We start from the raw sequence: 12480 nt of genomic DNA on the forward strand, positions 1-12480 counted from the left end.
TAGTCTCACGTAGCTTAGAAGTCAAGAATAATGATAGTTTAAATACATTCTCCTTCTTTCATCCTTGGATGCATTTTTTAAGGACAAAATTATGACAAAACTCTAGACTCCACAGTGGATAATACCTCATATGCGATGATATACTCAATAATCTCTCACATTATTTAGGAGTTGAGGTCAATGACAATTTAAATACATCTTCTTCCTTACACCCTTTGAGTTGTCTTTTAGGATAAAACCATGAAAAAACTCTAGACTCCAAACGAACTATACAACAAATTCAATGATCGACCCTAGGTAATGATGCTATCTTATTGGACTTGTGGTCATAACACTAAATAAAAAATATAATTTATCCATATTGAGAATCAAATAGATTCTTTACTGTCTAACAGACAGTACTGTGTATTTTAGGTTTTATTTTATTCCTTTTGTCTAACTGTTTTTGGTTTACCGGAGCTCTATAAATAAAGCTCCTCTTTATGTTTTCGGTGTATCAACAGTAATACAGCAATTAGAAAATAGATGAAGGAAAAGAGAAAAGGTTACGTTTTACTTACTCTCCTTGTCGCCCCCTTCATTTTTGCTTTCTTCACCATTATCGTCTGACGCCTCCAAGGCCGCCGTTGCCCTCTTCTTCCATCGCCTGAGAGAGCTCTCTGGAAGTTCCGTTCTCTCTCTTCTCACTCATAGGGTCGTATGCCACGTTTGCTGGCTTCTTTCAGTAAAAGGGTTTTACCCATATCACGTGCCATGATGGATTGGGCCATTCTCTCATCCACACGCTATTGGGCCTCGTTTTAATATGGTATCAGAGCAGGTCTAGTACATGCTCTGCTTCCGCTGCCTCTGCTAATAATCTTGAGCTATTTCTTGTAATCTTGGACTGTTTCTTGGGATACCCTCATGGATCAGGCGGATCAATCATCCAGCCCTTACTATCTTCACCAGGGTGAATCCTCCAATCCATCCAGCCCTTACTATCTACACCCAGGGGAGAACTCGGGTCTCACTCTCATCACACAAATCTTGAACGAGAGCAATTATTCTTCTTGGAGCAGAAGCATGAGGAGAGCTTTGCTTTCCAGGAATAAAGTTAAATTCATTGATGGGTCCATAAAGAAACCCCAGAAAAGTGACATCCTGTTTGATGCATGGGAGAGATGCAACATGATGATATTATCTTGGATAACGAAGACTCTTTCCCCACAAATTGCTGAGAGTGTTATATACGTTGAAGAAGCAAAAGAATTATGGGATGAGTTGAAAGAAAGATTTTCCAAGGGTGACTATTTCAAGATTTTCGATTTACTTCAAGACATACACTCCATTAAACAAGGAGAAAGAGGGGTGAGTCAGTTCTTCACTGATTTAAAAATCCTATGGGAAGAGTTGAAATTCCTAAGACCCATACCCACTTGCACATGTAAGATACCATGCAATTGTGATCTTTCAAGAATCTCCTTGAAGTATAGGGAAATGGAACATGTGATATGTTTTCTGAAAGGATTAAATGATTCATACAGCACTGTTAGAACACAAATCCTTTTAATGGACCCCCTTCCAAACATCAATCGGGTTTTCTCTCTTATTATGCAACAAGAGAGACAAGAGAAACATGATTCAGCTGATGTCAAAGTTCTGGCCAATGCTGCTGACAAAGACAGTCAGTGGAAAGGCCAAGGACGGGGCTCTGGGTTTCGTGGTCAAGGAAGAGGAAGAGGTAGAAACCCCAACTATGGCAAACAATGTTCATATTGCAACAAGATGAATCACACTGTTGATGAGTGCTATTCTAAGCACGGGTATCCACCGTGGTACAAGAAAGGAGACAATAATCAAGATAAAAGGAATGACTGGAGTTCTGCCAATGCTAGCCAGAACATCACTGGACCAGAGGGGATTCAGAGCACACAAATTGCCAATAACAACAATGTTTTTAATACTATCACTGCAGAACAGATGCAGAAGCTTCTCCGAATGATAGACAATGTTGATGAACCAACTCACAAAGTCAATCAAGTTCAAAGGGATGGCACTGAGAATAAGCAAGGTAATCTCTCCTGGATAATAGATACTGGTGTCACAGACCATGTGACACATGATAAAATGAACTTTATTACTTTCTATGAAATTAAACCTATCTCTATAAGATTGCCAAACAACACTACACTTACTGCTAAGCATGCTGGAACTGTACAGTTTTCTAAAAGCTTTATCATTTTTAATGTCCTATATATCCCTGAGTTTTGCTTCAATTTAATCTCAGTTCAGAGTCTCATTAAGGACCTGAATTGCAGTCTGACTTTCTCTTCTAAGACTTGTCAGATAAAGGAGAACCATACATTGAGGATGATTGGATGTGCTAACTCTTGGAAAGGACTCTATTACCTACAAGCTTTTCCTAAACCTGATCAAAGATACATCTCAAAGACTGCTTTTTCTTTTAAAAATGTTAATGTAAACCTGTGGCACTATAGATTAGGCCATCTAGGGGACAAGGTTATAAAACAAGTATGCGAGAATTTTTCCTATGTCAGAATAGGTGCTAACACTGTTTGCGACACATGCCATTATGCTAAACAACGAAAATTGCCTTTTCTAAAAAGTGCTTCTATTACTGCTGAATGTTTTGATATTGTGCATTGTGATATATGGGGTCCTCTCAACACCATCTCTATTCATGGTCATAAGTATTTTCTTACCATAGTAGACGACTATAGTAGATACACATGGATTTTTCTGATGAATAATGAAAGTCAAACTAGAGATTTACTACAGAATTTTGTTATTAAAATTAAAAATCAGTTCAACAAGGTAATTAAGACCATTAGATCTGATAATGGCCCTGAATTTAAGTGTGTGGATTTCTATAAACTGCATGGCATCAATCATCAAAGGAGTTGTGTTGAGACCCCTGAGCAGAATTCTGTTGTTGAAAGGAAACATCAGCATATACTCAATGTGACTCGCAGCCTCCTTTTTCAAGCTAACATACCTAATGCTTACTGGTCCTATGTTGTTGGACATGCAGTTTATCTTATAAACAGGCTGCCTACCCCTATTCTCAATAACAAAACTCATGATCTTCTCTACAACTTGCCCCCTACATATTTAAACCTCAAAACCTTTGGATGTTTATGTTTTGCTTCAACCCTTGAGCACAATAGAGGTAAACTTGACCCAAGAGCTAGAAAGGGAATTTTTCTAGGATACAGAACTGGTGTGAAGGGTTATATTGTGCTTGACATAAATACCAAGGAACTTCTTATAAGCAGAAATGTTGTCTTCCATGATGACATTTTTCCTTACAAAAATCTGCAAGGCAACAGTGAAAATTCTGATAGTGAAGAGGACAAAGCTGATTCACTCAATGACCTTCTAAGAGATCACTGTCATACTAACAATGACACACATGCTGAATTGGATGTAGCTGACCAAGAAGAGGCACAACAGCCCTCTGATAACGAAGGAAACAGTGACAGTACAGGAGACAGTCAGGAGATTCAAGGGCACAGAAGGTCTGACAGACCCAGAAGGACTCCTGAGTATCTAAAAGACTATGTTCATCAGGTCAATCAATCCCTATCTGTGAAGAATGGTTTTAAAACCCCATATCCGATATCTAATCTATTGTGTTGTGATAATCTTTCAGAGAAACATCTAAAATACACCATGGCAGTCACTGGAAATAAGGAGCCCAGGTCTTACAATGAGGCAAAAAGCATGAGTGAATGGGCAGAAGCCATGCAGAGAAAGATCAAGGCTCTGCAGGACAATGACACATGGGTTTTAACCCAGCTTCCTCTAGGAAAAATGCTATAGGATGTAAGTGGGTGTACAAAACGAAATACAAAGCTGATGGTAGCATTGAGAGGTTCAAAGCCCGTCTAGTGGCGAAGGGTTACACACAGCAGGAGGGAATAGACTATCTTGACACTTTTTCCCCTGTGGCTAAACTGACCACAGTTAGGTTGCTCATTGCTCTAGTTGCTTCAAACAATTGGTTCCTACATCAACTGGATGTAGACAATGCTTTCCTACACGGAGATCTCAATGAAGAGGTGTACATGGAACCACCTCCAAGTCTGAATAACCACAATGAAGGGCAGGTTTGCAGGTTAACAAAATCCCTATATGGCTTGAAACAAGCCAGTAGGCAATGGTTTGAAAAATTGTCTTCTTTCCTACTATCTGTCAACTATACTCAATCTAAATCTGATCACTCCTTGTTCACCAGAACAACCCCTACAAGTTTTACTGCTCTACTTGTATATGTGGATGACATTGTGTTGACAGGAAATTCTATGATGGAGATCAACTGCATAAAGGAACTCCTACACAAGAGATTCCGAATAAAGAATTTTGGAGAACTCAAATACTTCCTAAGATTGGAAGTGGCCAGGTCAAAAAGAGGTATTCATCTATGTCAAAGGAAGTATGCTTTGGACATACTGGAGGAGACAGGGATGTTGGGATGTAAGCCTTCCTCTACTCCCTTCCTAAGTGACACAACCTCATTGTACAAAATGGACAGCTACCTGGATGATTCAGGCCCATATAGAAGGCTAATAGGGAAGTTACTCTATCTTACCAATACAAGACCTGATCTATGTTTTTTTGTTAATTTACTTAGTCAGTTCATGCAATCACCCACTGACCACCATTATCGTGACATTCAACACATTCTTAGGTACATTAAATCCAAGCCCTCTGAAGGGCTATTTTTCGCTGCTGACTCTCCCATGCACTTAAAGGCCTTTATTGACTCTGACTGGGCCACATGTCCCAACACTAGAAGATCCACAACAGGGTTTTGTATCTTCCTCGGGTCCTCTCTCATTTTTTGGAAATCTAAGAAGCAGAAAACTGTTTCTAGATCATCCACTGAAGCTGAGTACAGAGCACTTGCTGCCACTGTATGTGAGATACAGTGGCTTTGCTATCTCGTACATGATTTTCAAATTAAAGAGTCAGGGGTCCCTGCCTTATACTGCGACAACAAGTCTGCAAGACACATAGCCCACAACCAGAGCTTCCACGAACGCACCAAGCATATTGAGCTCGATTGCCATGTTGTTCGTGAAAAGGTTCAGGAACATCTCCTAAACCTCCTTCCCGTGCGATCCGACAAACAGCTTGCCGACATCTTCACCAAATTTCCTCACCGCGTCAAGTTCAAGTCTATCGTTCCTAAGCTTGGACTGGTGACCATACACCGTCCAGTTTGAGGGGAGGCTATTGAGAATCAAATAGATTCTTTACTGTCTAACGGACAGTACTGTACTGTGTATTTTAGGTTTTATTTTATTCCTTTTGTCTAACTGTTTTTGGTTTACCGGAGCTCTATAAATAGAGCTCCTCTTTATGTTTTCGGTGTATCAACAGTAATACAGCAATTAGAAAATAGATGAAGGAAAAGAGAAAAGGTTATGTTTTACTTACTCTCCTTGTCGCCCCCTTCATTTTTGCCTTCTTCACCATTGCCGTCCGACGCCTCCAAGGCCGCCGGACTGCCTTGCCGTTGCCCTCTTCTTCCATCGCCTGAGAGAGCTCTCTGGAAGTTCCGTTCTCTCTCTTCTCACTCATAGGGTCGTATGCCACATTTGCCGGCTTCTTTCAGTAAAAGGGTTTTACCCATATCACGTGCCATGATGGATTGGGCCATTCTCTCATCCACACGCTATTGGGCCTCGTTTAAATAAGAAAAATAATATGAAAAACTAAATTTGGTTTTATAAAAATATTCTATTTTGTCTAATTTTAAAAATTTTAATTATTATTTTAATTATTTTTTATTTAATTTAATTGATCTATATATATTATGCCCATAAATAGTAAGAGAATAAATTATTGGATTGAGCATTATTAAGACAAGATTGTCTAATAACTCTTGTTTTGAAATTTCACAATATTGTCTAATGAAATAGTGTTTAATGAAAAGAAATTGTCTAGGATAACATACTAAACGCTATACATATCCTAAATGCATAACGTTACTCTGAAATAAACTTTGCTAAATGTTATAGTACATGTATCAAGCTAAAAGCTCATGAAAGTCTAAGTACTTTCTTTTTTGTTGTGTTATTTTCTCTTTGTTTGTGCAGATTATAAAGGACAAAGCTTTATCAAAAGTTCTACATTGGTTCAAAAGAAAGTTAAGAGGTAGGAAGATATTCTGATAATGTTTCCTCGATACCTTCTGTTTGACATATTTGTACAAGCAGCACAGTTGCCTCTGGAAAGCAACATAGCATCTAACCTCATACTGAAAGGCCATACACCTACATGGAAATCAATGCTTTGAGTAACGAATATTTTTCGAAGAAGCTTAAATAAAGAGGATCACATGAAGAGAAGAGAACAAAAATTAAGAATCCTTATTGTTCTTACATTGTCAATAGTTTCTCTTACTTACAACGTCTAACACTTTCTTTGGAAGGAAAATCTTTTCTACAAGTTTTTAGATATTCTTTGTATTGAAAACATACTCTCTCTATGAGAGTTATCATATGTACTTGTTTTTCATAGAAAAACACTTTGTTGTTTTTGTAGAATCAAAATTATTTAAAATACTTTTTTGTTTAACTCGGTGGAGTTAATCGATATAGTCAGTTAGACTATTTGTATACTAGGAGTGGTGAAACTCGTATAGTTAGTTGAACTAGTGTAAAAGATGAGTGGTTAAACTTATTGTAATCTTTTAAAGATTATTGGAACTCCTCAAAAGTGTTTAAACGAGAACTAGACGTAACTCAATTTGGAATGGACAAGTATAAAAACAAGTCTTCTTTCTTGTTATCATTTTTAAAAGCTTTCTAAATGCTTCTTAAAATCCTTAAGTTTTCAACACTATCTACCCTGCCCTTTTTTCTAGAGTTTACATGTGTTTCAAGCATTTATTATTAAGGGATAATGATTCAAATGTTAGAATTGGGTTGTAACTCGACTCATCTGACATTCATAAACAATTTATTTAACCTAAATAATTATCTTTTGATAATTATTTCATCAAGCACTTAACTTGTGAGTAAATAATAAGACACAAGTCTTAATCTAAATGTAATGTTAAAAACACTCATATTTTGATAATAACATATAAAAACTTTTTTTATATGTCAATATGAAAGGGGTATTAAGTGAAGTCTAACTTAGAACAAGAAACTAACAAAAGTATTAAATGATAGACAAAGTTTTCAAGAAAGAAAAATACAAAAAGCTTAGCAACACCATAAAATCAAACTATAAGTGTTCAACATAATATATATATATATATATATATATATATATATATATATATATATATATATCTCAATGATACAATGTTTAAAGAAAACTAGTTTACCAAAAAAGCATCCTAAAGATGATTTTTATGAGAACCCTAAAAAGGAAGAAAGGTACAAAATGCCTCACCCTATGTGCTTTCTTCCTTAGAAAACCTTCATGCAAAGCATTTCATATTTATCAACATCCTTTTCCCAAATTCTTCTCTCATACTTCATTTTCTTTTTACATAAAGGCATTCTTGAAGTCACTGCAAAGAGCTGTATAAGACCCATAATTTGAAATTCCAAATACAACAAGTTTCCTTTTCCCTAGTTTCTAGAGAGTCCAATTAGTGCTTTTAGTTTCATGCTTTTTTTTTGTTTTGCATGTAGTCCATTTTCATTCCAATATACTCCTTGCACGTTTGCATGATAGATTCGTGAGATAGCAGAAAATATTTGGGTTTTCTTTATAGTTCTTTTAATTGGACTTTTGATACAATGTAATGTGGATTATTTGTATTTCCTTGATCATTTTAATTAATTTTGAAAGATGTAATTGGACATTGCTTTTGGAACTAATACTATTTGATTTAGTTAGTCATGTTTAATTATTGAAGTTTTTGAAAATATGTTTCTGCGCTATAAGAAAGTTTTAAAATTATTGGCTTTTGTAAGAACTTGTGACACCCGAAATTTGGGGAGTTACGACAATGACTCAGTAGAGCAGTATAAGTCACCATAAGTGCGTGTCTCAAATGAATATGATATCAATGCATGTATCTAAATAATTGAGTCTAGTTCTATCTTGTTTATGAAATATATGTTTTTATGAATGCTTGGTAGTTAGTTTACGTTGAAGTGCAATAATAATATGATTGATTTGAGTACACTATATTATGATACAATTTGATTCATTAATGTATGATAGATAATTCTTTTGCAATTTTGCTCACTATCGTTTTGTTTGTTGTTTGTGTATTTATTCTTTTGTGATTATCACCATTCATTGATGTGAGCACGAAATGATGTAAGAGTGAATGCACTTATGGATGTAGTAGTATTATCCATCTAAGTCGAGCCATGTGATAACAAATTTTCTTTTATTTATATATAATTATTTCTTTTGAGATATATGTATTATATATATTAATTGTTGTGTTAACTATTAGAATTATTAAACCTGTAATGTCTTATTTTAGTGATTTTATTCAAATAAAATTTGATGTTACAATTCTAATACAATGCATATGCTATTAAAGTTTGTGTATTCGAAATAGTATTATTCAAAATACAAGAGAAAATTGTTGTCATTTATAAGTGTAACAACTAATAGTGTTAGTATAAAGTTAAACACCACTTTGTAAAGGTGTTGATTCAATGACAAGTCACAAACACAAGTTTCAACCATTTGATTAGAATATATATAAGATAAACAACTTCTTTATGCTAAAGCTCATGAAATGAATAAGGATGGTAAAACTGTGTGGACTTGTCTATGGTAATCTTTTTTGGTTGGACTTTGACATGTTAAATCCATCAATTCATTTTGTCCCACCCCACTTGGTTGACAACCTAAGAGGTCAAAGACAGGGTAGGAGGGATTAACCTATCAACCCAGTTTTTTAATTAAAAGATAAAATATAAAAAATAGTTTAAAAAATCATTTTTTATATTGTATTATTTAAATGACACATGTAATATTAAAATTTATATGACTAATATTTAAAAGTTAAGTTATAGTTATTAATTATAATAGAACAATTTTAGATATAAAAGAAATAATTATCTTATTAAAAATATTGATTAATAATTGTAAAGTAGAAAATATTTACCAGACTACGAATGATTTTTAATACAGGCTAATCTCAATTATTTTTTTTCAACCTTACTAATACATATACATTAATGTCAATTACACGAAAAATATTCTCCACACATTCAAGTGTTTTAGCTTTTAATTCATTTAATAATATATAAGATCCATTTATAATTATATTATTACTAAAATTTACTCACAGATATAAATATGCCTACATTTACGTACATACAAATATACCAAACATAATCACAACACTAATTATTACAAGAAGCGTGCTAAGAAACTAATAAAGTTAGAGATTGATTTTAGAAAAGATATAACATAATCTCAACACTAATTATTACAAGAAGCGTGCTAATAGACTAATAAATTTAGATATTGACTTTAAAAAAGATTTTGCATGCTTTCAACTCATACTAACTATAATAAGTATACTAATAAATTAATAAATTTAGAAGTTGACTTTAAAAAGGTTATGCATAATGTTAATACTTATTTATTTATATTAAACATGTTTTTTTTCTTTTTTATAGAATGGTTTGGATTATGTAAATATTGATATTTATAGTTATAATTTTAATTACATTAGTCTCTTCATATTTCTATTTATCTCTATTTCTTTTAATAATACTATTTTTTAAACATATTTGATGGATAAATTTGAAGGTCTAAATTAAGATACGAAAATTACTATGATAATATGTAAATTTATTTTATTATATTAACATATGCTTCTAATTTTTTAAAATAAGAAAACTAATGTTAAAAGATAATCATTCCCGAAGAATAATTTATTTATAACTACTCTACGGTTTCACAATTCAATGTTTTGGGATGTCTTCAAATGAATATACATATTTATAAAACTTTTGATATTTTTTTAGCTAATATAAGTTTTGTAGTTATTATTTTCAAGATAAGATATTTTGTATATCAACTAATAAAAAATGTGTTATAAACATTTTTTAAATAATAAACTTATCATACACAAAGTTTATAAATAGAAGATAGTATAAAACTGTTTTATAGTATTAATAAAAAAGCTTATCACATTTTAAAATTGTGTGATGTACTTTGAATGGATGTGAGAGTTCTTCTTGAAAAGCGTCACTGAATTGAAAATTTAAATTTTGACTTCTTTTTTTTCTATGTTTGGCTTATAATGGATTTGAATGGTATCATGTTATTTTCTAACTTTTAGGAAAAGCGTGTCAAATTAAACAACAATATCTTATTTCTCGTCAAGGTCGGTGGTAATAATTAAATACGTCAGAAGTTGACATGCTGCCATGGGTATGAGATTATTAGATTTTTAATAAGAAACAAAATTTGAATTTTATATTTTTGCTAAAAGAAATTAAAAATAAAAGTAGTTCTTTTTTCAAAATATCAAATACTTACAAATTTTTTTTTTATTCTTTATTTGATAATAGAAAAAAAATTGATGAGACGTGAATGTGAGAAATAAAGTAAAATAGAGATACTCATGGATTAGAGCTGATTTTTTTAAAAATTATTTCGGAAATAATGATAAAAAATATAGATTTATTACAAAAATTAGATTACATGTTTTTTTGAAAATATTTTTGAATAAAGATTTTGGATTGCCTTTGAGATACATACTCCGAAATTTATTTCCCACATTTTTTATTGATTATTCCTTATATAATAAATTTCTTATTATGAAATAAATAAAATAATTTAAATAACAGGTTTCAAGGCTTAAACCACCATTTGCTTCTTTATTTAATCGAAAATCTATAAGAAATAAATTTTAGCATGAATATGAGAGAGAAGAAAATAACATAAGATTTGGTGAAGAGAATAGAACAAGAAAATCTACAATAATGAAATTGAGAGAGAGAAATTGCATCTGGGAAAGCCCAAGATAGTTTTAGATGAAAACTAAAGGCGAGAAGTGGTCAGAGTTAACGGTGCACACCAGCATCTTCTTCCTGCACCTCATATACTTCTTCCTGCACACCCATAATATTTATTTATTTATTTTTATTATGGAATTTAGAATGTAAGATTTATATTTTAAATTATAAAATTTAAAATATACTTTATATTTTATATTTTTAATTTTTTAATTTAAAATACAAATTTTTATATTTTAAAATATATCATCTAAAGTAAACTTGTACTTTGATATTTATATTTTGAAATACATTTTTTATTTTCTATTTTTAAAGGTATTATTTTTCAAATAATATAATCCAAAACATATAAATTTATAAAAATATTGGTCAAATTATGAAGTATAGGAAGAAATGACCGTGGACTTTTTAAACCAACTCAGACCAAAGGAAAAAAATCAAACAAGAAGCTATTATTGAATTAAGACTCCATCTTTCACTGCTTTCACCATTTCCATAATGTTTTTTATACACCTCCATGTATATGAGAAAGATTTAAATTGTATAAGAGTTAAAAATATTCTGGGCTACATAACCTAGAAATGCATTCCGGGTAATGAAATTTAAAATTTAGAAATATATTCCAAATTAAAAGACCTTGAAAAATATTTTGAATTACAAAATCTTAATTGATAATACATTTTTATCCGAAAATGTATTTTAAATTCTGTAATACTAAACCTACTTTAGATTGTATAATTTAATATATACTTTTAGATTTAAAAAATATTTTAGTTTGTGCACTTTAAAATATTAATCTAAATTGTACCATATGTTGTGGCGTGAAGAAGCCACAAAATTATAGCAAATTCGACATTCGTAAGGGTGCTGGCTTTCTTCTGATAACAAGATACTATAATATTATATATATATATATATATATATATATATATATATATATATATATATATATATATATATTTGCTAACGCCTGTTTTTCAGTTGGTACATTTTAGCAATGTTTATCGGATTTTAGTAGACAAAAATATCTTTATATATCATGGATTCTAAGTTTTAAGGTTAAAGGTATTTTAATAATTTTCATTCTCAAAACTTAAAAGAAAAAAAAAAACCCCTAAATCCTTACTCACCTCTCTCTTTCTCTCAGTCATTTCTTTTTCATCTCTGTCACTCCAACATTTTCTCTGTCATCTCTACTGTAGCTCCAATTGAAAAAAATCAGAAACACTTGCCTTTAAACAATTTGTCTTTGTAAAGAGTTGAGTCATTGACATATTCACCTTCAGGTTCATTCAAGATCTCTTCAATTTCACCATCTTCACTAACCTCTCTAATTTCATCATCTGCATATGTTGAATCATCATCTCTAAAAAAAACCTTCCAGGCCAATTACCAATTCTTTTGGATGTCATTATGCTTGTGAAAATTAGATAAAATTATATACGACAAAAATTATAAAATGAAAACTCATTATAAAGTCATTTTTTGTAAGAAATTGTTTAACAACTAGTGT

This window comes from Vigna umbellata, chromosome 2 (genome assembly GCF_029865625.1).
Source record: "Vigna umbellata cultivar VRB3 chromosome 2, Vumbellata_1.0, whole genome shotgun sequence".
Lineage (NCBI taxonomy): Eukaryota > Viridiplantae > Streptophyta > Magnoliopsida > Fabales > Fabaceae > Vigna > Vigna umbellata.